The 14,993-nt window shown below is 40.8% G+C and overlaps 1 protein-coding gene across 1 annotated transcript in view; it reads right to left on the bottom strand.

Moving 5' to 3' along the window:
• The window catches only part of CEMIP2 (cell migration inducing hyaluronidase 2), a 182,104-nt gene that overhangs the window by 110,610 nt on the left and 56,501 nt on the right, over window positions 1–14,993 (bottom strand). Inside the window, exons 2-3 of the mRNA XM_055091895.2 lie at window positions 14,830–14,973; window positions 14,603–14,697 (exon numbers count right to left, since the gene is read on the bottom strand). The gene's annotated coding sequence lies outside the window, so the exon portion shown is untranslated. The remainder of the gene's footprint in view (window positions 1–14,602; window positions 14,698–14,829; window positions 14,974–14,993) is intronic.

Genomic DNA, 14,993 nt, shown 5'->3' on the forward strand with positions numbered 1-14,993 from the left:
ATTGGCCAGGGAAGAATGCATTGGCCAAGGAAGAGTGCACTGGCCTGGGAAGAATGCACTGGCCGGGGAAGAATGCACTGGCCTGGGAAGAATGCAGTGAACTGGGAAGAATGCACTGGCCTGGGAAGAATTCACTGAACTGGGAAGAATGCACTGGCCAGGGAAGAATGCACTGAACTGGGAAGAATGCACTGGCCTGGGAAGAATGCATTGGCCAGGAAAGAATGCAGTGAACAAGGAAGAATGCATTGGCCTGGGAGCCCTGTCCTGAGATACAGACCACAGCGGTTCTGCCTGAGGCCCAGAATTCAGGAAAAGGCAAATCCAGACACAGAAAATGTTTCTATTCTTGAGAATGAACTGCTGGCCCTTCCAGAATGAAAGGGGCCCAATGTAGTCAACTTCTTCCCTAGTCTCTGTTGCTGGCAGCTGCACGTTTTGTAGTGGCAGTCTTGGTAAATGGGAATCCACAATGCTTGTTCCATGAGTGACCTCAATCTCTGCTACCACGGTCACTTGATTCGTGTGTCTATCATGCCAACATTGGGGTGGCCAATGACAGAGATGTCTGTCAGTCAACTGGCTAGGACATTTTGGCTACTTGGTTTTTAGTGCCTCTTTTGAGGGTGCTCTCTGGTGGATGTTCACATTTTATGCACTTTATGCTCATTCCCGTATGTCTATCCACATCCCTCTCCCCCAGACCTCCAATCTTTTTCCCTCCAAGTCCCAAATCAGCTGACCAGACCATTTGCCATTGCTCATGAGTTTGTATATATCCTAACCTCAAGCTACTTCTCTTTCCACACAAAGTGGTTAGCCAAGTGCCCTCCTCAAAGCACTGCCTATTGGGAGGATTTTCCCCTGCCACTGTCTCTCAAGACCACCTTTGAGCAGACTGTGGAGAAGCTACCATCCATTTCCAGCTTGCACTCATACATAGGGCAGAGCAATCTACAAAGCAAGCTCAAATTTCTCTTTTTTCAACTTGCAATGAAGAATCCCCCATTCAGCTATGAGGGCGCAGCACTGGGAAAACAGTGGTAGGTACATTGGCAGTCTGGGCTGCTGCTCATGCAGCTTACTTCTGCCCTCTGGTCCTGCTTCTCTTCAGTCCGGCAGCACCTTCATTTTAGGATGAATTCCTGCTGGTGTCCCCTTATCTTATAACTTGGTTGATTTGCCCCAGATCACAATGAGAAGTTTCACTGCCTGGTCACTTGGCAACCATTGGCAGGCTTTCTGTCTCTACCAGAGCCTTGTAGCATGGTAGGAGTAGTTTTTCCAAAGGCATGTGATTCTCCACCAGAGATGGCATAGCCTTGCTCCAAATTCCCAAGGCCTTGAGTTGTGATTCTTCCACTGGCACTTGCCACAAAACCCATATAGCATCTTTCTTTCTTTTTAATCTACCTATCTGCACACTGAACACATAGCATCTTTTCTCATAACTGATACCTCCAATGCAAGTGTATCTGCAGGATCATATGGCCCAAGTGACAGGGCCCAGACCTGCTGCGGAGCCTTTTCTTGCGCTAGGTCCTATGTAAACTTGGCAGTCTTTCATGTCACTGAGTATATGAGCGGGAGCAGTAATCAAAATATGCACATGGCTTCAAATTTTCATCTATTTTTGCTAAACATAATGTGAAGGTGGTTGAAAGCTGGATGCCCCAGGAAGAAGTGCATCAATTTACATGTAAGATCTCGGCTCTGGGGGAAGGAAACACCAGAGAACACTCCTCTCAAAACCACCTATGATCGCTTTTTCCTGAGGCATGCAAAAATCAGACTTTCTAGTTGATTAGCCAGGCATGAAGTTCTATCTTGACAAGAAGAAAGTACATCCTGTTGTCTTCTTGTCTCGATCTCAAATGTGCTCTTGCCAGATATTAATACATTGCCTTTCTTTAAACACAGGAAATGGGTAAGGCAAATTTTCTCAAAGGCTCAGAACGGCACAATATTTCTCCCCTTTGCTTACATGCAGAAGATATCTGAGAATATATCTAGCCAATATGTGTAAAGTTTTCATTGACTCACGCAAGCAGAAGAGTTCAGACAATAATACGGCATCCTAATTGTTCTAGTGTAAAAAAAAGCTCTGCACTTATTTGTGGTTATTTTTTAAAAATCCACTTTGGAAAATGTGCAGAAAATTTCAGGCTTGGCTAATGCTCTTTTTCCATCTCATGTCCTTTAGCATACAACTCAAGTTTTCCATGTTATCATAAGGTAATTTTGCTATCTTTCATTTATTAGTGTTTATTATTAATTACTTATTATTATAATATAATGCCAATATAATCACACTTAATACTTAGAAAAATCTAGTAAAGGAGGCTGTGTCAGGGATCTACAGGACCACTCCCAGGTTCAGTGATTTGCTAGAAATCTAAATATAATGACATTCATGGCTAAAATTTATTACAGTAAATAGATGCAAAGAAAAATTAGCAAAGGGAAAAGGCACATGGGCGAGGTCCAGAAGTAACCAGGCACAAGCTTCCAAGAGCCATCTCCCAGTACGGTCCCCTCCCAGTACAGTCCCCTCCCAGTAGAGTCCCAAAGGACATGCTTGATTCCTCCAGCAATGAGTTGTGACAACACATGTGAAATGTTGTCTACAAGGTGAGATAGGAGGTGGGACTCTGGAGGTGATGCTCAGAAACTGGACCAGATTGAGGACTAGCTAAAACAGGGAAGAGATAAAAATACCTCTCTGTAAGACATGCCCACAAGAGTGCCATGTCAGTTTACCATTGCCATGGCAACACCCAGAGGTTTCTGCCCCTTTCCATGGCAATGACCCAATGACTCAGAAGTTACCACTCTTTTTCTAGAAATTTCTGCATAATCCACCCCTTGATTTGCATGTAATTTAAAGTGGGTATAACTATGACTGCAGAACTGCCTCTGAGCTGCCACTCTGGGCACACTGCCTGTGGGGTGGCCTTCTCCACAGGACCAGTACCTCTGCTGCTGCTGTACACTGCTGCTTCAATAAAAGTTGCTGTCTAGGCCAGGCGCAGTGGCTCACGCCTGTAATCCCAGCAATTTGAGAGGTTGACGTGGGCGGATCACTTGAGCCCAGGAGTTTGAGGCCAGCCTGGGCAACATGGCAAAATACTGTCCCAACTAAAAATACAAAAATTAGCCAGCCATGGTGGCATGCACCTGTGGTCCCAGCTACTCAGGAGGCTGAGGTAGGAGGATCACTTGAGCCTGGGAGGTTGAGGCTGTAGTGAGCTGTGACCATGCCACTGCACCCAAGCCTTTGAGACTCTGTCTCAAAAAAAAAAAAAAAAAAAAAGTGCTGTCTAACACGACCAGCTGGCTCTTGAATTCTTTCCTGGGCAAAGGCAAGGCAAGAACTCTCCCTGGCTAAGCCCCAACTTTGGGGCTTACCTGCCCTGCATCAAAGGGAAGCCCATTAGGGCCTCAGTGCTGAGAATTTTTACTGGGGATGGTGGTTTATAAACTCAGTATTTTTCATTTCTAAAAGATTTATAAAGGAAAAGTAAGGATGTTCATCTATGTAGTTGTCTCTGTTAGTTTCTTTGTGTGATTGTTGGTTTTGACTTTGACCTGATGTGAAAAAATGTCCCAAGGACAGACACCAAGGAAAGCACGAGATGAGTAATCCATCAAAGCTTCTGTATGAGATGCAAGCCTTCCTCTTTCCATCTCTTCATAGGAGGAAATGGGAAGATTCTTCCCCTGAATCACAGCCCTCCAAGTGTCTACAGGATATACAGCTATTTTCACTTCAGTAGCTTCACATGGGAAAAAATCCCTGACATGGCTATCAGGTCAAAATGAATCAAGAGATAAGATATGTGTATCTGTGAGACTTTTAGACCTAAAACCAGGCTACCCATGACAACTATTTATTGGCTCTCTTAACTGTATTAAAGCACAAACACAAAAAGATAAACATGTTGTCTAAAAATAAATCAATAAATTGGTCTACTCCTACCCACTTCAGCATTGCAAAGGAACTACTGTGCAACTCGGTCTACACTGTGCTGTTTCTTCTGGCATGTTTCTTGAATTTGATTTGCACAGCAGAAAAGAATCCTCTCATAGGGCATTATTTATGTATCAGCACAGCAAATACTTTGGTCAGCTACCCAATACTAATAAAACTAACGCCTGTTTATGGTTCATCTTAGTCTCACTTGTTTTCTCTTTTCAAATTGTGTTGTTGTTGTTATTGTTGCCGTTGTTGTTGTTGAGACAGGGTCTTGCTTTGTCACCCAGGGTGGAATGCAGTGGTACAATCAACGGCTCACTGCAGCCTCAACCTCCCGGGCTCAAATGATCCTCCCACCTCAGCCTCCTGAGTAGCTGAGAGTACAGGTATGTGCCACCATGCCCAAAGAGTTTTATTTATTTTTGTAGAGATGAGGTCTCACTATGTTGCCCAAGCTGTCCAGCTGTCCTTAACTGGACTCAAACAATCTTCCCTCCTTGGCCTCCCAGAGTGCTGGGACTATAGGCATGAGCCACTGTGCCCAGCCTTTTAAATGTTTTAATTGGCAAATAATAAATTTATTTATGGGGTGTAATGTGTGATATTTTGGTATATGTATACAATGAAATAAATAAATCAAGTCGATTAACATATTGATCACCTCACTTATTATTTCAGTCTCTCTTGTTTATTTTCAAACCTTAGAAGCTTTGTATAAATAAAAGCATGTTTAGCCTTAAGGAATGAAGTCAGTGGTTATTTCAACCACCTCTTGGCCCATATGCCCTTCCGTTTTTCTCCCCAAACCATGCTTTTATGATCAATATGCCTCTCTAAGCTTAGGTGAAAATTTCAGCCCCATAATTTATAAGTGAAGTGAGCTTGGACCAGCTACTTAAACTTTCTGGCTTCAGTTTCTTCATCTGTAAAATGAGAATGATAATAATACTCATCTCTTGAAGTAGCTGAAAGAATTAATTATACAATGCATGCAAAGCCCTTAGCATACTGCCTGATACTTAATAAATGCTTAAAATTTTTTTATTTATTTTTCTTTATTATCATAAAGGCCAGTCGGTGATCATTGATAATCCATTTTGAAAAGTCTGTACAATCTATTAGAACAGAAATTCCTTTGGCCAGGCATGGCATCGCACACCTATAATCCCAACACTTTGGAAGGCCAAGGTGGTGAATTGCTTGAGCCTTAGGAGTTTGAGGCCAACCTGGGCAACATAGCAAGACCCCATCTCAACAACAACAAAAAAGAAATTATTTTATTTCCTTCTTTTTTGACCTGAAGCATTTATGTAATGTTGGTATTGTTCTTATCTATGAGGACTGGGTATTGGGAAAGTCATGCCAAAACCCAGGAGAACCCTTTGGTGCCAAATGTTGAGAGTATAGGGGTCCATCAGGGACTAAATGTGAGCTAAAAGTCACAAGGTTCCAGGCAACAGGAAGATAGAGCACCAGCTGAAACCCTGAGATAACTTTGGAACTAGGAATGGAGGCCACCTTTACTGACACTTTCTTGTAATCTTTCCCAATCAATTTTGCTTATTTGGTATGTGGGTTGCTATGGTGATGGGATAATGGGAAGAAACTGTACAACAGATGGTCCTAATCTATTTAAACTTTACTAAAGTTTATTCCTTTGAGGTAAAACTGTGACAGCACATACCTAGTTGCTAAGATGCCAGTAAGCATCATGACTTTAGTCTGGCCTCTGTCTTCCCTATACGTCCTTGTAACCCAGGGATGCCACCATTTATGCCAAGTAATATGATTTGGTGAGGGTGAAAGACTGCTATTTGGTAGCAGTTAAGCATATGCTTATGTAAGGATCTAAAGGCTGAGCACGGTGACTCACACCTGTGCTTCCAGCACTTTGGGAGGCCAAGCCGGGAGAATCACTGGAGGCCAGGAATTCAGGTCCAACCTGGGTGACATAGTGAAGCCCCATCTCTATAAAAACTAGAAAAAATTTGCCAGTGTGGTGGTGCACACCTGTACCCCCAGTACTTGGGAGGTTGAGGTGGGAGGAGCACTTGAGCCCAGGAGGTTGAAGCTACAGTGAACTTTGATCATGCCATTGCACTCCAGCCTGGCATACAGAGATACAGAGTTAGACCTCATCTAAACACACAACACACACACACACACACACACACGGACACACACACACACAATAATCTAAAAGATTTTACTATAAAGTTGTAAAAAGAACTTGAGATTTGGAGTCACAAAAATTTAGCTTTCAAAGCTTCCCTCCACCACTTAATAGCTCTGTGTTCTTGGATGTTTGTTTACCTCTAGAACCTTATACAACAGGACAATAGTGTCTGTTCTCACTGCTTAATAGTTGTTATGATAATCAAATGGATTAACAAACTTGTAAACTGTTTATGAACTGTCACACATCATAAAGGTATTTTGGTACTATCCAAATGACTGCCTTAGAGTGAGGCTCCATGCAACCTTTTCAGAGAAGTTGCTGCCTGTCTCCCAGAATAAGGTTAATGAGCTGAATTAGAAGGTGACACTTCCCAACAAACCACCAACCTAATGAGCACCCCGAATAAGAGCTTTGGAAAAGCACTGCATTGAACAAAATGTCTTTTAAACCTGTTTACCTTCTCCCAAAAATTTCTTAGTAGAAAACAAAATTAAAGACCATCTCTCTCTCTCTCTCTTTTTTTTTTTTTTTTTAAGAGACAGGGCTCGCTCTGTCACCCAGGCTGGAGTTCAGTGGCACAGTCACAGCTCACTGCAGCCTCGAACTCCTGGGCTCAAGCAATCCTCCTGCCTCAGCCTCCTGAGTAACTACAAATACAGGCATGTGCCACTGTACCTGGCTGCAAGATCGCGTCTCTAAAAAAAAGAAAAAACAAAATTAAAACTGTAAAATTAAAAGTTTACCAAATGCTTACAATAACTCATGCCTGGCCATTTTTTAAAAATAAAATACAGGTTGAAATTAGTACAAATCCATTCAGACCTTACCTAAACAGAAAGAACTAAGCTGTAACATTTGATGACAGTTTGAAAATATCTATTGGAATAATGGTACGATCTATAAGATACTGAGGCTTAACTCTATAAAAGATATCATCAGCAAGTATGGGTAAGGTGGCTAAATATTTTTCAAGCTGATTTTTTTTTTTTTTCGAGGCGGAGTCTCGCTCTGTCGCCCAGACTGGAGTCCAGTGGCGCGATCTCGGCTCACTGCAAGCTCCGCCTCCCGGGTTCACGCCATTCTCCTGCCTCAGCCTCCCAAGTAGCTGGAACTACAGGCGCCCGCCACCACGCCCGGCTAATTTTTTTGTATTTTTAGTAGAGATGGGGTTTCACCGTGTTAGCCAGGATGGTCTCGATCTCCTGACCTCGTTATCTGCCTGTCTCGGCCTCCCGAAGTGCTGGGAGGAAGCTGATTTTTTAACCTATTAAAACGTTTGACAGGTTATACCTCCATTTCCTTGCAGTTAGTATTCTGGGTTATTTCTAGCCAAAGGTTGAGATTTCTGTACTTAGGATTATGATTTTTATCTTTATATGTATCTCTTACAGTGTGACTGTCAATTTCATAAATGAACTATTTCCCCATCTTCTAGCTTTGATGAGGTTTTTTTTTAAAATAAGGAAATTAAAGCCAAAGAGCCTCTTATTTCTATTAAGATTAATTTTTTATCTTTGAATATTTATTCTAAAATGTGGGGTACATAATTTGCCTAAGCCCTTTAGCAATAGCAGAGCAAGCCAAATTTCAGCATATGTGATAGTCATAATTATGTAAGATCATTTTTTAACATGTTTCCATTTTCTATCTGTTCTGTCTTCCAAAATGTCATATCCTTTGCAAAGAAAATGAATAAAATATAAAATGTGATATATTTCCATCTCTGCAGAATATTTTTCACTTCATTGAAACTTGATACATAGATTCAACATAGACTATTAGTTCTAAAATTATTTGAGTATCTGTATTAAGCTTTAATCATTTTTTAATTGTCGTCTTCGTGGAAAAGAAACCTAAATTTTTTTCACAATGTGCCGTATTTTACAAAGTTTGCAACATTTTTAAAAGAATTTTCCTCTCAACAAGAATAATTTTTTTTCTCCTAATTAAGCAATAAATAGAAGTATGCAAAACAAGCCATTGATTTAAAACTACATGGCAATAGAAAAGGCTTTTGTTTTCGCCTGCTTTGAGGAAACTCAATATAGTGTTTTAGAAAGGTTGGCAGAGGTGCTGACGGGGAGAAAAGGAGGCCCCCTTGCCCCAGTTTCAAGTCTTTTAAACCGAACTTGCATTCTAGGTCATCCACTATGTGTGGTGGTTAGGCTCCTAGTTTAGAATATTTTACATAGATAAAGAGAGGCTTTTTTCATATGAAAAAAAGCTCAATATCACTGATCACTAGAGAAATGCAAATCAAAACCACAATGAGGTACCATTTCCTACCAGTCAGAATGGCTATTATTAAAGAGTCAAAAAATAACAGATGCTGGTGAGGTTGTGGTTGTGGGGAAAAGGGAACACTTATACACTGTTGGTGGGAGTGTAAATTAGTTCAACCATTGTGGAAAGCAGTATGGTGATTCCTCAGTGAGTTAAAAGCAGAACTACCATTTGACCCAGCAATCCCATTACTGGGTATATACCTAAGTAATATAAATCATTCTACCATAAAGACACAAGCATGCAAATGTTCACTGCAGCACTATTCAAAATAGCAAAGACCTGGAATCAACCTAAATGCCCATCAATGACAGACTGGGTAAAGAAAATGTCCATGGTACATATATGCCCCGTATATGTACCATGTATGCGTACCAAAGTATATGTCCATGGTTCATATACACCATAGAATATTATGCAGCCATAAAAAGAGCAAGATCATGTCTTTTGCAGGAACATGGATGGAGCTGGAGGCTATCATCCTTAGCAACCTAACACAGGAACAGAAAACCAAATACTGCACATTCTCACTTACAAGTAGGAGTTAAATGATAAGAACTTATGAACACAAAGAAGGAAACAAAAGACACTAGGTTCTACTTGATGGGGGAGGGTAGGGGGAAGGAGAGGAGCAGAAAAGATAACTATTGGATAGTGGGGATAATACCTGGGTGATGAAATAATATGTACAAAAAACGATCTGCATAACAAACCCTCACATGTACCCCTGAACCTAAAATAATTTTTCTTTTTAAAAAGAAACTTTTTTTTAAAAGAAATGTTTCGCCAGGTGCAGTGGGTCATGCCTGTAATCCCAGCACTTTGGGAGGCTGAGGCGGGCGGATCACCTGAGGTCAGGAGTTTGAGATGAGCCTGACCAACATGGAGAAACCCTGTCTCTACTAAAAATACAAAATCAGCTGGGCGTGGTGGCGCTTGCCTGTAATCTCAGCTATTCGGGAGGCTGAGGCAGAAGAATCGCTTGCACCTGGGAGGCGGAGGTTGTGGTCAACCAAGATCGTGCCATTGCACTACATCCTGAGCAACAAGAGCAAAACTCTGTCTCAAAAAAAAAAAAAAGAAAGAAATGTTTCATAATATGTATTGGTAATTAAAATAGTAAGATGGACACCCCAAAGAGGATAAGCAGTTTATCCTACCCCATGACATGAAACTGCTTGTGTCAAACTCTTCATGTTTCCAAACACGATAGTCCTCAGCAGTTGACTGTGGGATAATTTCAAGCCTTTATTGGCAATGACACCACAAAAGAAGAATATAAAGTGAAGATCGATGTCGTGCAACATTCTCTATCATTATGATAGTCTGGTTCAGATTGCCTCTCCAAAACTGGTTCATTGTCAAATGGCTCATCAGCTTTGGCTGTTATGCTACTATATGTCTACGCCAGCACAAAAGAGCTAGGAAATCATAATGATCAAGAAGAACAGAATAGTTTAACTTTTGAAAATAAAAAGTGACATCTGTATCTTTATATAAAATGAAGTTTGGGTCATTGCATCTAAAATTGTAGTGTCACCCAAGTTACTGTGTAAATAGCTGCAAGTTCAGAAGCTAATGTTGTGTAAGTGGTCACAGCTCTCTTTTCAAGGGAAAAGAATGGAAACATGAAAGTTAGGTATTTAATACCACAGCATAAATTAGTGACTTTTCTCTCGGAAAAAGCTATCAGGGGCTCCCACTGCTTTAGCATCAGAAGAGTTGGTCAGTCAACCGGGAGTATGACTTGAGGATGCTACTAAAAACTAAAAGATGCTGGGCGCAGTGGCTTATGCCTATAATCCCAGCACTTTGGGAGGCTGAGGCCAGGAATTCGAGAGCTGCCTGGCCAATAAGGTGAAACCCTGTCTCTACTAAAAATACAAAAATTAGCTGGGCATGGTGGCGCACGCCTGTAGTACTAGCTACTTGGGAGGCTGAGACATGAGAATTGCTTGAACCCGGGAGGTGGAGGTTGCAGTGAGCCAAGATTGCTCCACTGCACTCCAGCCTGGGCAACAGAGCAAGATCCTGTCTAAAAACAAAACAAAACAAAACAAAACAAACAAACAAAAAAACTCCACAAAAAACTAAAAGTCTATTGCAAGAATGGAAGCCTTTCTTTTAAATATGTGAAGACATTTAACATGGATGAGCATGTAGAGTACTGCCCAGAAATCATCCTGAAAGCTACCATTACTGTATGAGTAACTTTTTAAAGTATATTGTTATAGATTCTAATCATGCTCATAACCTTTTAAAGTATATTGTTATAGATCCTAATCATGCTCATAATCTTGATGAGGGTGCTGCAAGTTTACAAGCAGAATGTGATGGATTTGAAAATAAATTTCTAAAAGCTGGAGGAATAAATATTTCTGTTGCTAGGAATGATCCTCATAAGAGACAGAGACACAAGGCATTTTCCCTGTACAAAGCAAAAGTGGAAAAGATTATTTTAGCTTTCCAGCAGCATCCCCAAACTATTTTTTTATATGCTGAAGATGCTACTTTAGAACTAACAGTGAAAATTGTGAAACACTTTACGGTTTAATGAACATGCACAGTAAACTTGTGGGTCCACTCCAGAGTATGATAGAACGAAATTGAAGGCGATTGGAGTAAAATTCTCTTTGAAAGAATAAAATACTTAAATAATTTTTTAACTACTCAATATGATACAGCATGGCGAATTCTGGAGGTTGTAATTGTTTTAAAAATCCAATGACTAGCTGGGCGCGGTGGCTCACGCCTGTAATCCCAGCACCTTGGGAGGCTGAGGCGGGCAGATCACCTGAGGTCGGGAGTTTGAGACCAGCCTGACCAACATGAAGAAACACCGTCTCTACTAAAAATACAAAAATTAGCCGGGCGTGGTGGCACATGCCTGTAATCCCAGCTACTCAGGAGGCTGAGACAGGAGAATCACTTGAACCTGGGAGGTGGAGGTTGTGGTGAGCTGAGATTGTGCCGTTGCACTCCAGCCTGGGCAACAAGAACAAAACTCCATCTAAAAAAAAAAAAAAAAATCCAATGACTATACGCCAAACATTTTATATTTAGAGTGTGTCTATTTAATACAAGGGCTTAGGAGACATAGTTGGCTCTCACAACTGACCAGCTGTTTATTATAAATAAATATCTTAAAATAAACTTTGTTACACATAGTCAGCCTATAAAACAGCACAGAAATGAAATATCTGCCTGTTTTAAAATTGTAAAAGTTAGCCAGGTGCAGTGGTGTGTGCCTATAGTCCCAGCTACTCAGGAGACTGAAGTGAGAGGATTCCCTTGAACCCAGGGTTTTGAGTCCAGCCTGGGCAACATAGCAAGACTCTCTTTAAAAAAAATTCAAAAATTATTTTAAAGGTGAAGATTTTGCACATCAAGTACCATTTAAGAGTTTGACTCCAGTGGCATAATATACATAGATTTGTATTGTTTAATTACATGAAGAGACAGCAAACCTTTTCAGTATCAAACAACTTATCTTTGCAAACCTTTATTTATAACATGCTATCTACTTATTTTCTGCGCATTAGACACAAGCTTTTTTGCATAAAGGTGACTTAATCATCTTTCTGTGTTAGCATCTGGGCATCAAAAGTCCTGCCGTATATTGTTGACAAAGGAAATCTGAAGAGAAACAGTGCCTAAAAGTGCAGTTTGGCCGGGTGCAGCGGCTCACACCTGTAATCCCAGCACTTTGGGAGGCCGAGGCAGGAGGATCACCTGAGGTAGGATGTTTGAGACCAGCCTGGCCAACATGGTGAGACCCCCATCTCTATTAAAAATACAAAAATTAGTGGGGCGTGGTGGCCCATGCCTGTAATCCCAGCTACTCGGGAAGCTGAGGCAGGAGAATCCCTTGAACCCAGGAGGCAGAGGTTGCAGTGAGCCAAGATCGTGCCACTGCACTCCAGCCTGGCCTGGGCAACAGAGAGAGACTGTGTCCCCGCCCCTCCACCCAAGAAAAGTGCAGTTTATGTCCTTTTGAAAAGTATGTATAAGTGCCTGTTCTTGTGCACTTTCTTCTATAGCCTTTTTTTTTCAGATGTGTTTTTATTTTATTTAATAATTTGGGTTCATCCCCTTAATATAAGGTTGTTGGCAATTATACTAAGAAAATTATTTTGAAGAAAATTTTCTGATTGTTGTTTGTTTTTTGTTTCTCTTTCTTTCTTTCTTTTTTTTTTTTTTTAGACAATGTCTCTTGTTCTGTCTCCCAGGCTGGAGTGCAGTGGCACATTAATGGCTCATTGCAGCCTCAACCTTCTGGGCTGAAGCAATCCTCCCACCTCAGCCTGCTGAGTAGCTGGGACTACAGCTGTGCACCACCATGCACAACTAATTTTCTTTTATTTTTTGTAGAGAAGAAGTGGGGATTCTCCCTATGTTGCCCAGGCTGGTCTCAAACTCCTGATCTCAAATGATCCTCTCGCCTCAGCCTCCCAAAGTGCCGCGATGACAGGAGTGAGCTACCAGCCTGATTACTGTTAAACTTAATAAATAATTAAACTTATTGTTTACATATAAAAAATGTCTAAAACGATAATGCGATAAAGTGCATGCAAATTACTGTAAAGTATTTTACATTACCATAGCAACGTGCATGATTAAATTGCAAATAAAAGCATACTGCTTTCTACTTTTAGCTCAAATAATGCTTATAATCAGCAAACAAAAAGCTATCAGGAAGGCCTTAGCAGGTACTGTGGTCTGATTTCGCTGAATGCCCAAAGCCATTAATAATCCAATTCTCCATCCTCTTCCTGGATGTGGCTCCACTTTGCCAGTAGAGGGCACCATGTGCATACTGGGCAGAGAGGGCCAAAGGCTTATTATTAAGTAGGACAGCCTCTGGCACTGTTTTCTTTGTCTTCAAAGGAATAGCCCAGCCAGTGTGAGTGTGGCTGGAGATCAGAGCTGAAGGGCAGGTTGTTACAGCAATTATGCAGAACTTCAAACTTTCTTATGATGTCCCTCAGCAGCTCACCATCCAGAAGAGCCTGAGTTCAGCCTTGACCCAAATGGGAAAACAAGGTGTAATTATAATCAAATGGCTGTTGGTAGAGGTTGATTGCTGGCAAAATGGACAAACAGGAGGAAGTGGAGGTTGAGGTCTTTTGTGTTTGAGGTAGTCCATGTAGCAAAAATCAGACCAAGCTGGGGGGTCAGGAGACCTGGTTATATCAATTTGGGGGTCACTCTGTACAAACTAAGAGGAGGAACCGAAGTTCCAAATACATTTACAAGCTTTGCTTTTGCTTTTACTACACATGCTCAACATGATAATTACTTTTTTTTTTACTTTGCTGTTATAATTATGGAAATTAATATGTCCACTCATTTAAATATTTATAAAATATTTGGTTTGGAAGAATACAACCATATTTTTTATGCATGGTATGTTTAAAGATTCAACTTTGGCTAATATTTATTTTAACTCTGTAATGTTTATGTAATTTAGAGCAATCTAACTAATTTTTAATATAGCAAAGAACAGCTAGCAATGGCTGAGATTATTGCAGAAATGTGCAAAATTGTGGTTATCTCATTAAAGATTTCTTTGAGACTCTCCTAAGAGCAAATAAAGTGCCTAACTTCCCAGAGGCAGATTTTATATGGAAAAGAAAAGATATACAATGTAGAATTGTTCAAAATGTTAGAGACAATATATGTGAAGTGGCTGTTGCATACTCAATAAATGATCTCCTTGTCTGCTTTTTAATAGCATTATTTTAAGAGTGAGGCTGCATTAAAGTAGATCTCTCTAGGTCATAAATCTAACCTGAAAATAACATGGACATCTCATGTTCAGGTTAATCACATTGTCGTAACTATAAAGAACCACATCTTGCCACAAAGAACAATGAAGGGGTTATATAGATTATTTAGGTCTTAACTCTGGGTCTCTTGATGAGGCAACAAAAAAGGAATTTCCACTTTGGGAAGCCGAGGTGGGAGGATTGCTTGAGCCCAGGAGTATGAGACCAGTGTGGGCAATATAATGAGACCCCGTCTCTTTAAAAAACAACAACAACAAAAGGAATTTCATTGCACAACACAGAGCAAATCTTCATAAACATCCTCCTTAGAGAACACCCACCTCTCCTTTTCTCCATGTCAGCTACTCACTCCTTCATTCACCTTAAAACACTCACCATTCCAGTCTTCTTCTCAATTCTCTTGCCCCTCACTCTTTTCTTTCATTGCGTAGCTCCTTGCCCTTGCTTCTAGAGAACAGTAATTCAGCTTTCTACAAAGAGATATTTTTCAAAATGATGTTTTCTTTTGTTAAATAAGACATCAGCCAAATTACTAACAGAATTTGACATTATCTGGCTAAACTGCATTATTAAAATCACAAATAGCATCAGAAACTCTGTACCTGGTTGCGGTGGTTTGCCCCTGTAATCCCAGCTACTCCAGAGGCTAAGGTGGGAGGAATCCTCGAGCCCAGGAGTTAGAGGGTGCAGTGAGCAATGATCACACCACTCAACTCCAGCCTGGGCAACAGAGTGAGACCCCGTCTCTGTAAAAAAATATATATGC

The sequence above is a fragment of the Pan paniscus genome, chromosome 11 (genome assembly GCF_029289425.2).
Source record: "Pan paniscus chromosome 11, NHGRI_mPanPan1-v2.0_pri, whole genome shotgun sequence".
Taxonomy (NCBI): Eukaryota; Metazoa; Chordata; class Mammalia; order Primates; family Hominidae; genus Pan; species Pan paniscus.